The following is a 17,712-nucleotide window of genomic DNA, read 5'->3' on the forward strand; positions in this document are numbered from 1 at the left end:
AGATTCAATTCAGGCCAAAATCAACTCGTGTCGTTTCAAAGTACCTTTATCGGCTAATATCTCGTAGCTATTGAGACTTTTATCATACCGCTTTCCTTTCTTTATGAATATAAAATATTCTCAAAGTAATATACCGCTTTCATAGCTTCAGCATCGATTCTTCAATGATCTATGGTAAAGATAATATAAACGTATGGCAAAGATGATGGACATGTAATGATCGGATAAAGAAGATCTTGTCCTCGCAATCGACTCGGTGTCTTTTTACAAGACGCTCGCCTAGCCGTTCTTATCGTGCAGTCGACGCGCTATTATCTGGCAATCGGTAAATTCCGACACTTAATCAAACAACCTCACTCCGTTTCGCGTTCTTGCGTGTCGCTGCACCATCAAGAAAGCGATCGATGTAGATCGTTAAACGTGCTACATGGCTACATCCGGTAAGTGCAGCCGAGATTACGTAAATGGCAAACGGCTTTGAACTTCGGTCTTCGATTAATCAATCCACAGGCAGAAATACAGAGGGGCAGAAAGATCAAAGACAAAATAATTAGCTGGCGCTAGGTAGGATAGAGGTGGAACAGGTAGGAAGAGAATGGGATAGATGAATAGATAGAGAGATGGATAGATAGAAAAATAAATATAAATTAATATACATTTGTTTATTAGGCTAACATAGAGAGGCAGGAAAACCAACGACAAAATAATTTGGCGGCGTTAGGTAGGAAAGAGATCAGAGAGGTAGAGAGGTGGGAATACATAGGTAGATAAGACTTTATGTTTACGTATATAACATAATAATATAATATATATATGAGCTGTTCGCAGACCAAAATGTAGAGAGTAAGATGCTTATCTTACATAATTTTACAGCTTAAGTTCAAGATGAGCTGAAGTTAAGGTCTATGTTAAGTTCACTTTTGCTTTTAATTCTAATTTAATGAGATTATAATGGTGATAGTTTTTGTACTGAGAATAGTATATAAGATAAGATAATGTAAGATATTGTAAATGAAGATATAACCGGGAGCTATCCGGAGCTAAAAGCCACGGATCACAAATAAATATAATAATAGTATAATTTCACCAATCTTCTCCATTTTTTATTCTATAAAAATGGTCAAGTTGACAAATAAGTTGATGTATAAATTTCAATAGAAAAATGTACATTAAAACATATGTTACATATATAGAAGATGAGAGATAGAAAAAACAAAGAGAGAAATGGCCAAAGACACGAACAGAGGGATTATAAAAATGACCAAGTTGACAAATAGGTTGATGTATAAATTTCAATAGAAAAATGTACATTAAAAATACCTACATATATACGGAAGAAGAGAGACTGCAAGGAGAACGAAGAGGGAAATGACAGGGAGACGAGAAATGGTCAAAGACACGAACAGAGAGAATATAGAAATGACCAAGTTGCCAAACAAGTTGATGTATAAATTTCAATAGAAAAATGTACATTAAAACATATGTTACATATATAGAAGATAAGAGACAGAAAGAACGAAAAGGGAAATGGCCAAAGACACGAACAGAGAGAATATAAAAATGACCAAGTTGACAAATAAGTTGATGTATAAATATCAATAGAAAAATGTACATTAAAAATATCTACATGTATAGGAGGAGAAGAGAGACTGCAAGGAGAACGAAGAGGGAAATGACAGGGAGACGAGAAATGGTCAAAGACACGAACAGAGAGAATATAGAAATGACCAAGTTGCCAAACAAGTTGATGTATAAATTTCAATAGAAAAATGTACATTAAAACATATGTTACATATATAGAAGATGAGAGACAGAAAGAACGAAGAGGGAAATGGCCAAAGACACGAACAGAGAGAATATAGAAATGATCAAGTTGCGAAACAAGTTGATGTATAAATTTCAATAAAAAATGTACATTAAAACATATGTTACATATATAGAAGATGAGAGACAGAAAGAACGAAGAGGGAAATGGCCAAAGACACGAACACAGAGAATATAAAAATGACCAAGTTGACAAATAAGTTGATGTATAAATATCAATAGAAAAATGTACATTAAAAGTACCTACATATATACGGGAGAAGAGAGACTGCAAGGAGAACGAAGAGGGAAATGGCAGGGAGACGAGAAAGGGCCAAAGACAGAGAGAGAACGAGGCATAGTATGCAAGGGGAATAGGAGATTTGGCATTCTATTCAGATGGTTTCGCGGGCAGACTAGAGCATACCTCGTTGAATAACTCCTTTGAAAATGCCAAACGTAGGTATCGATGGTCGCTACTACGTACTGGCACGTGCCTCGAAATCATCCTGTAAATACCGTCCTTTTGGAAATGCGGCGTCGTGCCAGCATAGGCCTTGTCTGTACGCCGAGTATTCGATGGCATGTACGTGCCTGTAGAGATACATCGTTAATGGATTGCGGAATGAATGCTTTAAATTTCTCTTATTTTTTTCACTCAATCCCTACTCTATCCTACCTTGTTCTGTCTCATCGGTGAGAAGATTGAACGACGCTATACGACCATTCAAATTATCAGACATTTTCGATGATACTGGAAAATGATTAAGCTTGGACAGAGAATATTAAGTACATGCTAATTCCAATTACTAACGTTTCAATTGAGAAGAATTCGTGAGTATCGTGGACAGTGACTGTTAACGTTTCATGACAGAATTTACTAAGCTACAAAATGAACAAAAAAGAGAAAATCTCTTTAAGAATCGGTTTACTTTATGTACTGTGGTAATGTGTTGAGGGAAAAAAAGTGCTGCTTTAAAAATACAAACATGTTTTATAAGTAATAGTAATCGTGATAACCAGACGACCGATTATATAAGATATGAGTAAATGTTGCTATTTCTATTTTCAGTTCTTACTAAACAGCGTAATATAAAACGCCCGCTTTGGCTCCAAGAAAGATAAAGATTTATTTACTGTTTGTAAGCATTGATAACTTTTTGTACGATAATGATAAGTCCGGTTAAAGTGCCACTTCACTATCACTCCCCTGCACTTTTAACACTCTACATAATTTCTAAAGCACACACATCTCTAATACACATATAATCAAGCAATTCTATCACGTTAATTTCCATCGATCTGTTTTACATTTTAATCGCAACAATAATTTAGCAGTTGAATATTTCGTTTTAAAAAGCATATGAGTTAGACCTGTAACCAGTTCGTGTTTGAGACGAGCGAATATCTATCACGGAACAATCAGTATTACAGACTACAGAATTTAGCCTAACAGTGTCTTGTTAGAAGGTAAGTTCCTCAATTCCAAATACATACATGTCGGAGATGAAAGGAAACTGGAGCCTTTCTTTTGAAATTTTGGGAAAATCCTCTAATACTTTAGCCTAGATTCTATCATAAATAATTGCCGTAATTAAGCAATTGTTGTCATTCAATCTGATTGTAATTGTTCGAGATTTGCGATAGTGAGACTGGGCTCGAGGTGACACAACTGGTCGCCGAACGTAGTCACGGTCACGGGATGGACGTTTTGCCTGACGGAGGTGTGGAGTGGTTGTATGGTTCTTCCTGGAAATGTGGTTGTGGCGGCATACGGTCTCAAGAACGGGCCTAGCCACGTGTGATTTTACCTCGGAGGTGCCAATATAATGGGACACACGTTGTATTAATAATCAAACTCCAGGCAGAAACTGCCTAGCAACGGTGATTGGAACTTTCTCGATGCTTCTAACGAGTATTTAACAAACGAACGCAATTGTAAAGCGAGGAAAATTTTCATCGGTCTATTATTCGTGCGATCGCCTTGGAAAGTTACACATCGAGCAGTTTATACCGAGCGTCCCGGCAATTGTATTTTGCGCTTAAAAAGTATTCTACTCTTAGTAAAGAGTTATCCCGTTGACCGTAGATTCGTTATCGAACCCAAGAACATTGTCAATTGCATCTTGCGTGTCTAAACACCACGGTTATTCGTTAAACTTTGTAAAAGACATTTTTGTACCCGTAAATATAATCTCCGTTGTATAAAACGATGGCTAATTCAAATGAAGAATTGTTACGCGTCCAAAATTCTAACGATAACCCGACATATATATTTAGTACGTATTTAACCCCTTAACCTACGATTCACGTTCGAGAATTTTGAGCCGAAAACGTAAACAAGCTCGGACAGCCTTGGAGCCATTCGCGCGACTTGTGTAGTACGTACTACGGGCTATGCCCGTAATATTTACGTTTGGTCCGATCACCGTACTGTGGGCTATGTCCGTAATATTTACGTTTGGCCCAATTATAGTACTGAGGGTTCTGCCCGTAATGCTTACGTTTGGCCCGATCATCGTGCTACGGGCTATGCCCGTAATATTTTCGTTTGGCCCAATTATCGTACTGCGGGTTCCTCCCGTAATGCTCACGTTTAGCCCGATCATCGTGCTACGGGCTATGCCCGTAGTTGTAGGTTAAGCGGTTAACCCTCGAGTACAGACAATCAGTCTGTAGATTTCAGACTTCAATCTTCAGTATTCAGACCACAGACATATAGTTTGTCAAATTATTATCAATATTTTTAATTTTCTAACTTGCCGAATACCACGAATAACAATTGTTATGCTTAATCCAATATAATTGTACCGTTTTGTAATATATATTTGTTTATTAAACTTCTATAAGATAGGCCTTGAGTATCGAGGCCCCTAAATTTTCCAATAGATGGTCGTAATAAAATAAAAATTCAGGCTTCCCTCACTGAAGGGTGACTTGTAGTTAAGGGTGAAAGCGCAATATCCGTTTTCTCGCTTCGCAATTCGCTAGCAACTTCCCTTCTGGGTAAAATTATTTCATCCTTTCTTAAAGCATGATAATAACGCGAAAAACTACCGGAAGCATTGAAACGAAACTTCTCTCTTCTTGTCCAAGAATATCCCTCTTTCCCTATTCTTTTTTACCTTGTCTCTATTTTTATTTTTTGTCGTCCCACGGAACGATATCGTAATCCTGGTAAATTTCATCCTCTGGTAAATGTGTTTTCCGCTAGTGGGATTGTTTTTTCTAATCTTTGATATTTAACAGTTAGGATAGTCCTTACGAGATTGGATCTTATGGATGTCGGTTGCAACACCAGCTTCCTATGCTATCAGCGGAAAGAATATTGTTTCGTAAGTACAGATATCGCATCCGCTACGGCATATTATTTCCGCTAATTTCGCATAATTTGCGTTTTCGTTTCTCTTTTTCCATCCAATTGTTCATCACAATCGAATCTCTTTCAATGGTTTCTGAAATTTCTCGACGAGAAACGTCGTTTCCTTCGAGCTATCAATCTACGCGTTGATTTAATAATTATAAAAATCAGATTTTCCCATCAGGTTTCTCGCACCATCGATCCAATTTACACGTACACCGTCTATGCACGTTTCATAGGCGTATTACGGCATCTAAAATTGTTCCAATTTAGCAGCTACTTTGCTACTGCAAAACAAATGAGAATTTCCTGAATATAACTGAAAAGTATACTTACGCGCATAATAGATAAACATAAGAAGATTCATACGCATATAATATTGTAGCAAATGTTACAAAATAAACTAAATATTTGACGGTTACACATATTCGTTACCAAACATATCGATAAAACGGTATATAAAATTGTATGAACATGTTCTTTACGAAATACATTTCTCACAACAGCCTCCGTGGCGCAATCGGCTAGCGCGTTCGGCTGTTAACCGAAAGGTTGGTGGTTCGAGCCCACCCGGGGGCGGTTTATTTTGTTTTCTCAATTATTTATACATACAACAATTTCATAAACATAAGAACAATCCTCTTCATTTGTTTATTTATGAATTTAATAAAAACATTTTTGTATAAATAGACTAATATCGATGATATCTGAAGATTTAATGTACGACATTCGTCGTTCCTGACAATATGTTTGAAATTTTTAGATCGTCTTCGATGGCCATAGGTGTCGCGAATTTAATTAGTCAGAACACTAATTTATTAATTCCTTTAGCTCCAATGTTGCACTGATTCGACGTTTATGTTAAAAGTTAAACTCTGTCTTCAATTAATGTGTGTTTAGAGAGAGATTTTTATTTTAATTGCAATGAAATACATTTCTACGTTTCAGATCGGGGGTTTAGATCAATTAATTAATTAAATAGATAAATAAATTAAATTTATTAATTTAATTTGAAGTTTGAACCTTACCGAATATCTTTGATAGACAAAAGAGCGATATTATAAATGTTACGACAAAATAAGAGACGAAATGAAAGAGATAAGCGTGTAGAATGTAAAGTTATAAATAAATAAAAGATAATTGTGTTCGATGTGGAATAAAATAAAAACGGAAGATTATATACAAAAGAATTTCGTGATTTCCGTCACAAAATTGCAAGGATGGCAATATATTTCTTTTCATAAAAAAAAAACAGCTCTCGATATACGTTTACCATATCACAAATTCTTATCACATATATTTCCTTTTTATCAATTTACATAGCTGAGAACAAAGCTTTGGGGAAAAATCAAACGCAACGTTCCCTCTCAGCCTATGTATCTGACCTTATAATAAAATGTTTACTAAAAACATCTCGTTTCTCTCTGCCGAATGATTTTTATACGAACGTCGCGCGTAAGAACACGGCGAGCGTTTGAATTCCTGGGAAACGCAAGACGTTCGTTCAAAAAAAATCTGGAGTTTATTTTTTCTTCCGAAAGCAGGATCAGATGGACGTAAATTTCCTTTTCCAGGAATGTGAAGTGTAAAAACTCGCTTAGAACAACGACAAGTCGTTTTACGCTGTCACGTCTCATGCAAGGATACGTTGGACAATGCAGCCGGCATAATAGAGTGGCACTGCCTTTGCTTTTTTTCCCTCGGGGCGAGGAGAATTTCGCGAGAAATCGTTGGTGTCCGTCGAAAATCGTGCATGTCCTAGCAAAATGGTGGTAGAGTAAGGACGATTTCCGGGCAAACTGCAAGCCATAAAACCGATGCGAAGCGCCGAAGCATGCCAGCCTGTGAGGTCGAAGAGGCCGCGCATATGCAAACAGAAGATGTACGTGCTCGGATTTGCGTATACGCTCCGTTTGTTTGTCCTACAACCTTGGCATTGGTGAATGCACCAAGAAGAACAAGCAAAATTACGGATAAAATATTCTAACCTGAAGCTTGTGCTCCGATGTGTTGCAATTTCCTTTTTCAAAGAAAACACGAAAGCTTGGAAAGTGTTGCTACTTTTTGCTATTCTTTCGCGAATAAATTGATCGCACAGGCGAATAAAGAAAAATGAAGAGAATTCGATAACATTGGCATTTCTTACACATCGTCGTTGGTATTTTGGATGACTAAAAAATTGTGAAATTGTAAGTCGGTACTAACAACAAAGGAATCTCAGTTTTTCTTTCGCTGGCTTTCTACTTTCTATGCACTTTTTAAGTACGAGATTGTAATTTTAATTCTGAGAAATGCAATTGTCACCTGGTAAGACAATCGACGTAAAATAGTATTTAACGTGAAGCAATGGTTGAGAAATGGTACGTAGTTTGATATAAATTTCTCAATTTTCATGCTGCAGAAATTTACACTTCAAATACATTCGAAACGCAAATATAGTAGTTACTTTAGTCGTTTTTACCTTTTATTAACAAACAGAAATTGTTGACTAGATGAATAATAACAACGCAACACGTTACAAAATAAACACAGCTTCCGATCAATATTTTGAATTTCCTGGAAATTTCAATAATACAAAAATAGTGTTTCCTTTCTTTTTTTCTTTTTTTCGTGATACGAAAACACGACATTGGTTTAATAATAAAATGAAATTTCGAGAAAATATAGAACGACGCAAACACGCGCAATAAAAAGTGCGCGAGTTTATTGAAAACGTGAATGTTATGTATCTTGCAAAATTACGCGGAAAAAAATATATTCCAAGAAATTAACCGCGTTGAATTAGAGGTATTTCATCGAGCGCAATAAGACATTAGTTTTTAATTGATCCAATAAATGTGGATACGCCGTTGATCCCGCACGATAATGTATTAACACATTCCTGCTCACGTAACAACCTACGATCAATTCACTAATCATTAACTAGTGAGAATTTATGCAATATTTATCTGTGTACCTAGAGCAAACATTTAAACGCCACGTAATACATATTTAACAGTAAAATGTTAATATTAAACGTTTAACATACACGGTGATTTGTTGTTGTATCGTTCCGAAGTATTAGGGTTTCTATTACATTCGTACGTTTTCGAACGAAAATGATCAAATGTGACGCGGAGAAGTGAGCTTGCGGTATCGAACTATAACGAAAAATAAAAGTTAATTTTACATCGAAAGGGCTGATTTTACGGCCTATGTGTATTACACGTATTTTATTTCTTTCGGTAAGGACCATCCTGTATGAAAGATTGAAGAGTGCAGCAAGAGTTAGCTATGTATACTGTTCGATGTACTACCAATCTTGGAGTAACAGCAGCGCTAAATGTTCCTTTCCCATTGGGAAAATTGAGTTATTTCGCAATTTCAGAAAAGCGAAGAATTTTTTCCACGCAACGCACGATCACGGGATTTGAATAAATAAGCGTCCGTTCGTAGAAATACGTTTGGCGCCGAGTTGTTACATAATTCAACGTCGCTTCGAGACTAATGATAAAAGCAATTAATGCCAAGTGTCGTAAGACGGCGCCGCCCGATAAACTTTCCAGCGCTCGTATCAAAGATTGAATCCCTGGTTAAAGAACAGCCAGAGAATTGTAGCTGCTCTCAGCGAACGATGGATAACTGCGCGAGGCACCTGTTCGCGTATACCACGATTTCGCGTTTCAGTCCATTAGCTTCTGAAAAATCCTCCGCGCCAGAAATACTACAGCGATGGCGTATATGATTCGATAAAACTGCTTTTCTCATACTCATCCATTTAGCCACGAGCACTTACAGGAGCTCGTTAAACTGGCAACGAAAGAAGCAACCGTCTCGCCATCCTTTTTGCGCCATAGGAAAATATACAATTGGAATACGCCAAGTCTGTTAATTTAATATGTGCGACTGGTTTGGCCCTGTGCCTAATGCGTCAACAAGTGCAATTGGTATACCGGTTAAGATGAATCTTGTACGAAGAGACGTCGTAAATCGTAACGCACACAAGATGCGAAAGAATATAGCAAAATAAACTTTCGATTCTAGTAAACATCGTAGCAACATGAGAATATGGGCAGATTCGTCTCGTGAATGAAGTATAAAATATCGTATGATCGTATGTCCTAGTTTAGTTTCCTAGTGTCGAAGTGGTCACCGCTTCTAGGAAAACTCTACCTCTGGTCTTTTTAGTTTTCTCAAGCACTGAAATCATCGACAGCGTATTAACCCTTTGAGTGCTAAATACTCGCGGCCTATGCCGTCCGTACGGACGGCGCGCGTCTAGCGCTGACGATCGCTGTGGACGGAATACTTTTTCGTTAGACTGAACTCTGTTGATTGACTATTCAAAGCGCAAATCGTAATAAGTTATGGTAATTCTTTTGCACGAGATTAAATGATTCAAGAGCGTTATTTTTTAGTTATTTTTAATTATTTATTATAAACATTGAAATCTACAGTTAACTAGAATTTGGGTAATAAACTAGAAAACAATAAACTAGAAAACTAAATTTAGTAAATATTAACACAAGTGAATAATTTAGTTGTGTGTGAAAAATTCGGTGCTTGAGAAAACTAAAAAAACCAGATGTAGAGTTTTCTTACAAGTGGTGACCACTTCGACAATAACGAGCCACTATTGGCATTTGTTTACTGCCGTAAGGAATGCATTTATATTTATTTCACACAAACGTAATAGTATTACTTCTGCGTAGGTGTTCGGAAAAATTGAAAAACCCATACATGCGTCCTTAGTCCATGCCGGGCACTTACAGAAAACGCATATATATGTCCTCAGTCCACACCGATAGCTTTCGCCAGACACCTATATGCGCCCACAGCACTCAAAGGGTTAACAATAGACTGGGACGAAGGTAGACCATAGGCAGGCGACGATGGCTTCGGGATTTTCAGTTATAGGGCAACACTGCTAGCGTGCGGATCTGGACCAGCTCAAATTATATTCCTCACAACCCATTAGTCATCCAACTACTAAACACGGCGGACCAGATCCGCAGACTAAAAAGAAATTACCCTCTAGATTAAATCCTTAGATTCTACTAGAACCAACAATATAAAACTAGTATAAGCCATGTCATTGTATCACGCCAAATGAAGTTACTGAAAATTCTCAACGAGAATTGATTGTAAATATTCTAATAAATAAAAAAAAAAATTATATTCCTACTTGTACTTACACTTCTGTATTAAAATATATTTTCTACTTTACGATTTATCCACGCGTTCCTCTGTTCATACATCTGATAACCTCAACACGTAGTTCTGGATGATTAAAAATCATGTTGAAAGAGTCTGCTTCGTGTCTTGACACATGATACTGAATGCTCTAGCATTGATTGCATGGTAAAAGAAAATAATAGATGCTAAAACACTTACCCATGGGCTTTAAAATTAATTGTTCTAGATCCTAATCTGGCTGCTGTAATTAGTATCACTGATACCACTGTCAGATTTGTTAGTACCAGTAGTCTTGAGCCCTGACACTGTCTAAGCCTTAGGAATATCGATCGACGCGAATCAGGTAGAATTTTAGACAATCAGAATCTCATCCTCGCCAGTTGACTATCGTTTTATAAAAGTGGAAAAGTAAAAACTGTTAGTAAACTTTACAAATAATCGAAAGATGCTTCAGCTGTATATGCGGGCAACGCTAAAACGTGCAGTAACGCGGTCGAGGCATAAGACACACACTGTGACCATTTTCTTCGATGATTCATAACACGAGAGCCAAGTTATGTGGGTCATACGTTCGTACGATGTATTTTTGCTTATTTTAATTTGTAGATTCATCTCCTTAAGTATGGTCGTGTGTTCACGAATCATGCTGCATAGTAAGAGCTGTGTCGTACGAAGAGCGGTGCATAATGCGTGAAAAGCTATTCCGTAGGTTCCCTTCGTTTCACTGAAATTAAAAGTTGTTTTCATCCTTCTGCTTGATTGTAAACTTGCAAAACTAATTTTTTACGAGAGTTCGCACAACTTTGAGTCAAAGTTTTTACTATTTCACGTTTCATCGGCTCCTCGTGTTTCTTTGTTACGTGCTCTCATTATTTCTTCACAGGTGTTCGGTAAAGTTCAGTAATTAATGGAAAATAATGAAAAGCAGGTTGTAAACGTTAGCGAAATTACTTAGGCGATACTGGCAATAATACGGAACTTTAACCGATTTTCGCACGATTTACAGCGAACGTTCATCGAAATTTATCGAAGATGCACGCATGATTAAGATTCGCCAACGTGAATAATATTATCGAAATTACGCGCGTGAGAAGAAATCGCGACAGCAAGATATAAAAGTGAATCGTTCGGGTAATTGTGATTAAATATACGTTATATCCCATTCGAATGAATACAAACGGAAATCTGTTTTATACAGAGAGAACGCGTCTTTCTCCATATCGCTGTTTAAAATGAATTCAATTCGAATCGCGTTTTCAGAGATTAATACAACTTTTAAGCAAATTAGTTTCCACGCTATCTCGCTTACCAATATCCAGCATTACGCGTGTTTGATAATCATTGGGCATTCTAGCGGAAGATATCTCATACGAAGTAGCAGGAATGTTTAAATGACAGGCTTATAAATGCGAACTCCAACGTACCATCTAGCCGCTGCAATGAAACGGCGTAGTTTAGAAAATTATGAGGCGTTGCGAAACCTTTGATCTGCACAAATACGCGCACGCTACACGGAATTATAATCAAGTGACGAAATTTCGAGAATTCGGATACGCACTGAGCATCGCTGCTATTTTAACGAGGCAAAAACTACCCTGTGAAACTGAATTTTCTACTATTTTTCCGATAGATTTCTTGTAACCAGAGCAAACATTGATTACGATAGTTTTTATCAGACGATCGATGATTGCGATAGAACGAGAGACGAAAGAGTCGGTTTATTTTAGAGACAAAAAGGGAAATATCTTCTATATTCGTCTTATTAAATATTACTCTAATTTTAATTGTTAAAAAAAAGCTACGAAACATTTTTTAAATTTATTAAATATATCGAAATATACGCGAGTATATAACTCGGCAATAAGTATACACAGAAACTGGTTAACAGCATATAAATGTTAAATGTCACGTCGTATAAATGTCAAAAGAGTATCTTACAGAGATTTTGAAAAACTGCAAAAAATGTTAACTTAATATTAACCATGCTCGATAGATTGCGGATATTTTATTAAACATTAATTTTAATAAACGTTAATTAGCAATAGACGCTGTATGAATATTTTTTACAAGATACGACCATTGTATGAACTTTATCGCGTTACAAGTTATCAAATAATTTCATTTTATTTAATATCTTTTTATGTACGTTCTATGTAAACTCTGTTCAGTTTGCTATAATAAATGCAGTGGTATGGAAATATCTTTTCCAACTTTATGTTTCTTTTTATATTTCAATATACGTATTCAAGAGTATAGAAGATATTTCTCTCTCTCTATTTTTGCAGTTCAATTGTACGAACACTTTGTGCTCTCTTGCCGTAAGTGTAACAAAACTCACCGATTCAAACGAGTAAAGAATAGGCATGAGATACTCGAAAACTCGAAACCCCTCGGAACATGAAACGTTTCGAGATCTCGAGACTCGGGTAAATGATATTTCATACGAACGGAAAATACTCGGGTGATATGATTTATTTAACGTAAGAAAATCTGTTGCCTTATGAGCAAGTTATTCTCACGAGGCCTAGAATATATTTAAACCGACGGGCTCCTGTCTGAACAAAAAATGAGCAAAATAAATGCAATCATAATTTTCTTAATTGTTGTAACATTTCCGTAACACAAAGTTAGAGATCTGCTCTTCCAAATGAAACTCAGACACGTGTCAATCATAAGAAGCACCGTGAAAATCTTCTTTATTCTCTCGGGGATATTAATTCGTACCACCAATCACGATATCGTAAGCTACCAGCGACTTTTACTTCTCACATACACCGTATCATATTAATTTAGTTTAATTGTACTGTATCGTACCGTAATTGCGCTATAATTGTACTGTACATGATGCATGTTCAACGCGTACAGATACCAGAACTGTATAAATCTCATCAGACGATCACAATCGTTTATATGGAGAAAAATAATAAATACAAGATTTCTTAATTTTACAAACGAAATTTATTAAGATTGAAATCCCTACGAAATGGATACTTACGAAAAAAAAAGAAAAAAGAGAAAGAAAATAAGCAGTTCGAATCTCGACAGATTCCAGATCGCACAAGGTTCTTGATCCGAGATCGGCGAATCGAAAAATCGGGTTTCTCGACGCATCTCTCGGTAAAAAATAATACCTCTGCTTATATGTAGAGGAAAATATTAGAGCCGAGCAAGATCTGTAGCGGACCTTGGAACGTGAAAAGCGAACAGCAGAAATAACAATCACGTGCAGTGGCCGGAAGACAAAAAAAGCTGATATTCTTCGATTTTAACCGGGCGAAAGAAGCGATCGGGTTATACAGCGCGACCCGTCGTCCGTGAAATCGAGTATTCCGAATTTTCCAGGCGAAGTCAACTACCTACGAACATCTATGCTGCGACATCGGACATTACGTGCAGGTGCTTCCTCGAGTAGCTGACTAAGCACTTCGTAACGGCCGATGGTCATTCGTTTTCGACGCTATCGAGCTTATGTGAACGATCCTTCTCGTGTCAAGTGGTCATCTGCCGAGAGTTAGGTATTTTAAGAGAAGATAAGCTTAACTGCCGGAGAAAGCAAGTAGCACATCCGCCAAGGACAGCATGATCATTCCCTATATTCGTTAAATATATATCGCTATCAACGTAACGAGAAAGTTATGTCCAGTTAAAACTAGCAAGACCAATCTATGTTTGTATAATCCGAAAAAAATGATGACGAAAAGAGAAAGAGAGGAGCAGAAGGGTGAAAGCACGAAAATACCAATCGCGAAAGTTAAGATGTCGTTGATCCGTGTGCTTGTACAGGTATTCGGGTCGATCTTAATCCTTTAATTACAACTACGTATAGAAATATTTAATTAATTCTAGCAACGTACAGAAGCACACTACATACATACATACGTATACGATTAAACAGGATTAAAAGCTAAGCTCACACACATGCAAATCCACGGATCCACATGGAAGAAACAAAAGTATTAGGTGGATGTGAAGTTCTGTCGGTTTTACGTGATAAAATATTACTAGTATTCTTTTGTACGTCTACGTGTTGTATATTTCATTCTAGCACGCTTTCTCGTTTATTTCTCAACTTGTTAAAGATTAACACTAACTGTGAGGAATTTTTGTTTATCAAAGTGTACGACACGTCTCATCCGCAAATGTTTGGTCATTTAATTGCGATTGGTCCTTAAGCGAACATCCGGACAGTTAAAATAAATAACAATCGTTGGCATGTCTCTTCACTGACAGCTTCATTATCATACATTTGGCGAATATTTTTCTAGGCTTGTACCACAGTGTTATTTTTCTTAATGTCGTGCAATGACGCGTATCACCTTTAATCGCGTACATCTCCTCATTTTGGATGCTGGCATAAAATAAACAGGAAAATCATAATTTATGCGTTGTCCAAGAAGATTGTCCGTGGTTGTTATGTAAGAATTTTATGGAAGATTTTTATTTATTTAAAAAAGACAGCTACTATCGATAGCTGAAGCAGGAGTCGACAAATATTTTACACCTACGTAAATATTTAAATATTTACCATAGAAAATATATTCTATGCGTCATATAAAACAGTTTGAAATTTTATTTGCATCGTAATGAGACACGACTGTCTTAATTATTATATTGACAAATTTCGATATGGAAATGTATACAGAAGCTACAAAATATTTATTAATCATCTTAAACGCATACTAGGTGTTATGGCCTCATTGAATATTAAAGCTTATTAAAACAATGGATAATCGAGCTGCTCAGAAGTCGAATTAATTAACTGCATAAATTGATAAGTAACAATTGCAATTATTTCAAGCATTTCCTTCAACCTTACGTTATATCATTTTCTCGCGACGAACCAACTTTTCTTTCATTTAAACGGTTCGATGCTGATTATGAATCATTTAGGTATTCGGATAACGAAACTCACAAACTTGACAAAGCGCGAATTAGTCGAATTGACTTCTCAGAGTTCTTCTCAGTTCGGCTGCCCAAGTACTTGGTCCGACCTCGGTGAAGTATACCGTTGCGCCAAATATCTTGCTAATTTGATGTACATTATGAACCTCAAAGTTGGCGAATATAAAAATGATAATCGGTTTGGTTACGCCAATGAATTTTCAAAACATTTCGCACAACACACGTAACATATTCATGAAACGCTTCTACAGGTGTTCGAGCAGTTTCCTCAGCTACCGTAAATATTCGGCGATTTGATAAATTCCACGCTTTGTCCGATCGACGAGATCGCTGGAATAAAGAAGAGGCCTGTTGTTTTGATCACGAAGGGGAATATCGTCGAAAAAACATCTCGAGAAAGCAGCTTCGCCATCAATATGTGCAAGTCGTTTTTACGAGTTGCAAGTGCACGCATATAGACGCAGGATGCGCGTGCGGAGCGCAGGTTGCACACATGCATATTGGAAGGCTGGCTGCGATGCGGACGTGCTGGCATTTGGCATTGCGCCGCATATTATCCAAGGATGCACGAAATGCCTTGCCATTTGCACACGAGACACGCTCGTTCGACGTTGTCGCTGTTGTTGCGTTGCCGTTGCTGCTGTTTCACGTCGTCCCAGCCTCATTCCTACATGTTCAAGCCCTGTGACAGGGCGCGCTCGAACTCCCTTGTCTCGCCAGATGAGACAAATGCGTCCTTTGAATAACGCAAAACAACTTTGAAGAGTATCTCTTAAAAATTCTCTACACTTGCAGATGCCTTTGCCTGTTAAGATATGAACCGTTACGCGGGCCAAAGGTCGGCTCATTCGTGTCAAAACGTCGCCATAACTTACAACCCTTAGGTGTTGACCGGCCGCGCGTATCGTCTGAACCAGGAAGAACTGGAATTTTATTTTTCCCTCTTGACGAAATTTCTATCTGCCCAACAACATCACCTTTTTTCCTCGCCATATCCATTTCAAATCGGCCAGTAGAAGTAGCTTTCAACCATTCGCGAAAAAACCATTTGCACGGACAGATGGATCAAAGAAAATCATCGAGCGTCTCTCAATTCCTCTTCTAAATAATCGCACAAAGAGAATTCGCGTGCGAAATACGGATGAGATTTTGACATCGAACCCAGCGGATTATTCTTATAGCTTTCTTGTATATTAGTTATATTCCGTGAGATGGATTACTTACTCGGTTAAAGGAATCGTGGCATTCGAAATACACATGCAAAGATACATAATGGGTTTCGAGTAATTTAAATTGTATGTACACAAACAATAATAATATTTGTTTTATTCTTATTCGTCTTCGATTATGTACATACTTGATCCTTAACCCAATTAAATTTTCTATATCGCTTCCTCCACCATCACGACTTAATTCCTATTTAACACTAGAACTATCATACCAGTCACATTGACTGGTCTTACAATTTTATTTAAAAATTCCTACTTTACGTTATATTTTTTCCGCAACGATGTAATGACTTTCGTAACGATGACTAAAAGAATAATATAATGAATTTTATCTTGTTTCTTATGTATTCAAACTGAAAATAATTTCGTATCAAGGCTACTTATACCAAGACCAGTCAAAGTGGCTGGTACTTGTCAAAGTGTAAAAGGGCACTGTAATCTGTTTATCGAACCCCAATTAACCAGTTTCCTCATTTTGGACAACTTGCCACACGTTTTTAAAATTCAATATGATGATATCAATTATCAGGAAAATTCCGGATCGATCGCTAGATCGCTAGATGCTAACACTAAAAATGCCACACCAGTCAAAACGTCTGGTTCTACAATTTTATAAATGTGTCAATCCTCGTTTAGGGATCATGGTCATAGATGGATTAATAATACCAAAAATGTACTATATAACATGGAATTTCTGCAGGAAAGTAATAAATCAATAAATATAAAAATATTCTATTATTACGTATTTTTTAAGGACCAGTCATTTTCACTGGTTTTGGTAGAAATAGCTTCGTGTTAACAAATGTATTATAAGAGAAGATTTTTACTGGTTTTATTTTATACATCGATTTTAGAATTAATTATATTTTTCACTCTAAGTGATATAACATCATGAACTTACAGTAAACTAACAAAATAATTTACTACATAAAGCAATAAATATAAATATGTATGTAACGTCATTTCAAAAGCGATACTCTTCCAAACAAAATTTAGGGATATCGATTATTAAATGGGACGAATGCCGAGAACTTTCTAAATTTAATTTCTCTATGAATATTCATTTTATTCAAATATTTAATCCGCAAACATCATAATAGCACGTATAAAATTTATTTTATGTTAAACGTTTTCTTCTGAAAGATAATTTCATAGATAGGCATGTACAGTTATCGGCATGATACTTGGAAAACATCAACGAATTCTCCTCAAGTTTATCCTCCTACAAAATACTTTAGAAAC

At 36.6% G+C, this 17,712-nt stretch overlaps 1 protein-coding gene and 1 non-coding gene across 5 annotated transcripts in view; one reads left to right on the plus strand and one right to left on the minus strand.

The window, feature by feature from the left end:
• LOC105666188 (CCR4-NOT transcription complex subunit 6-like) overlaps nt 1-17,712 on the minus strand; it is a 484,667-nt gene that overhangs the window by 412,595 nt on the left and 54,360 nt on the right. The gene's annotated exons all lie outside the window — the stretch shown is intronic.
• On the plus strand, nt 5,670-5,743 carry TRNAN-GUU. The gene has a single exon. It is a non-coding gene; the product is annotated as a tRNA-Asn (tRNA).

This window comes from Bombus terrestris, chromosome 10, assembly GCF_910591885.1.
Source record: "Bombus terrestris chromosome 10, iyBomTerr1.2, whole genome shotgun sequence".
Lineage (NCBI taxonomy): Eukaryota > Metazoa > Arthropoda > Insecta > Hymenoptera > Apidae > Bombus > Bombus terrestris.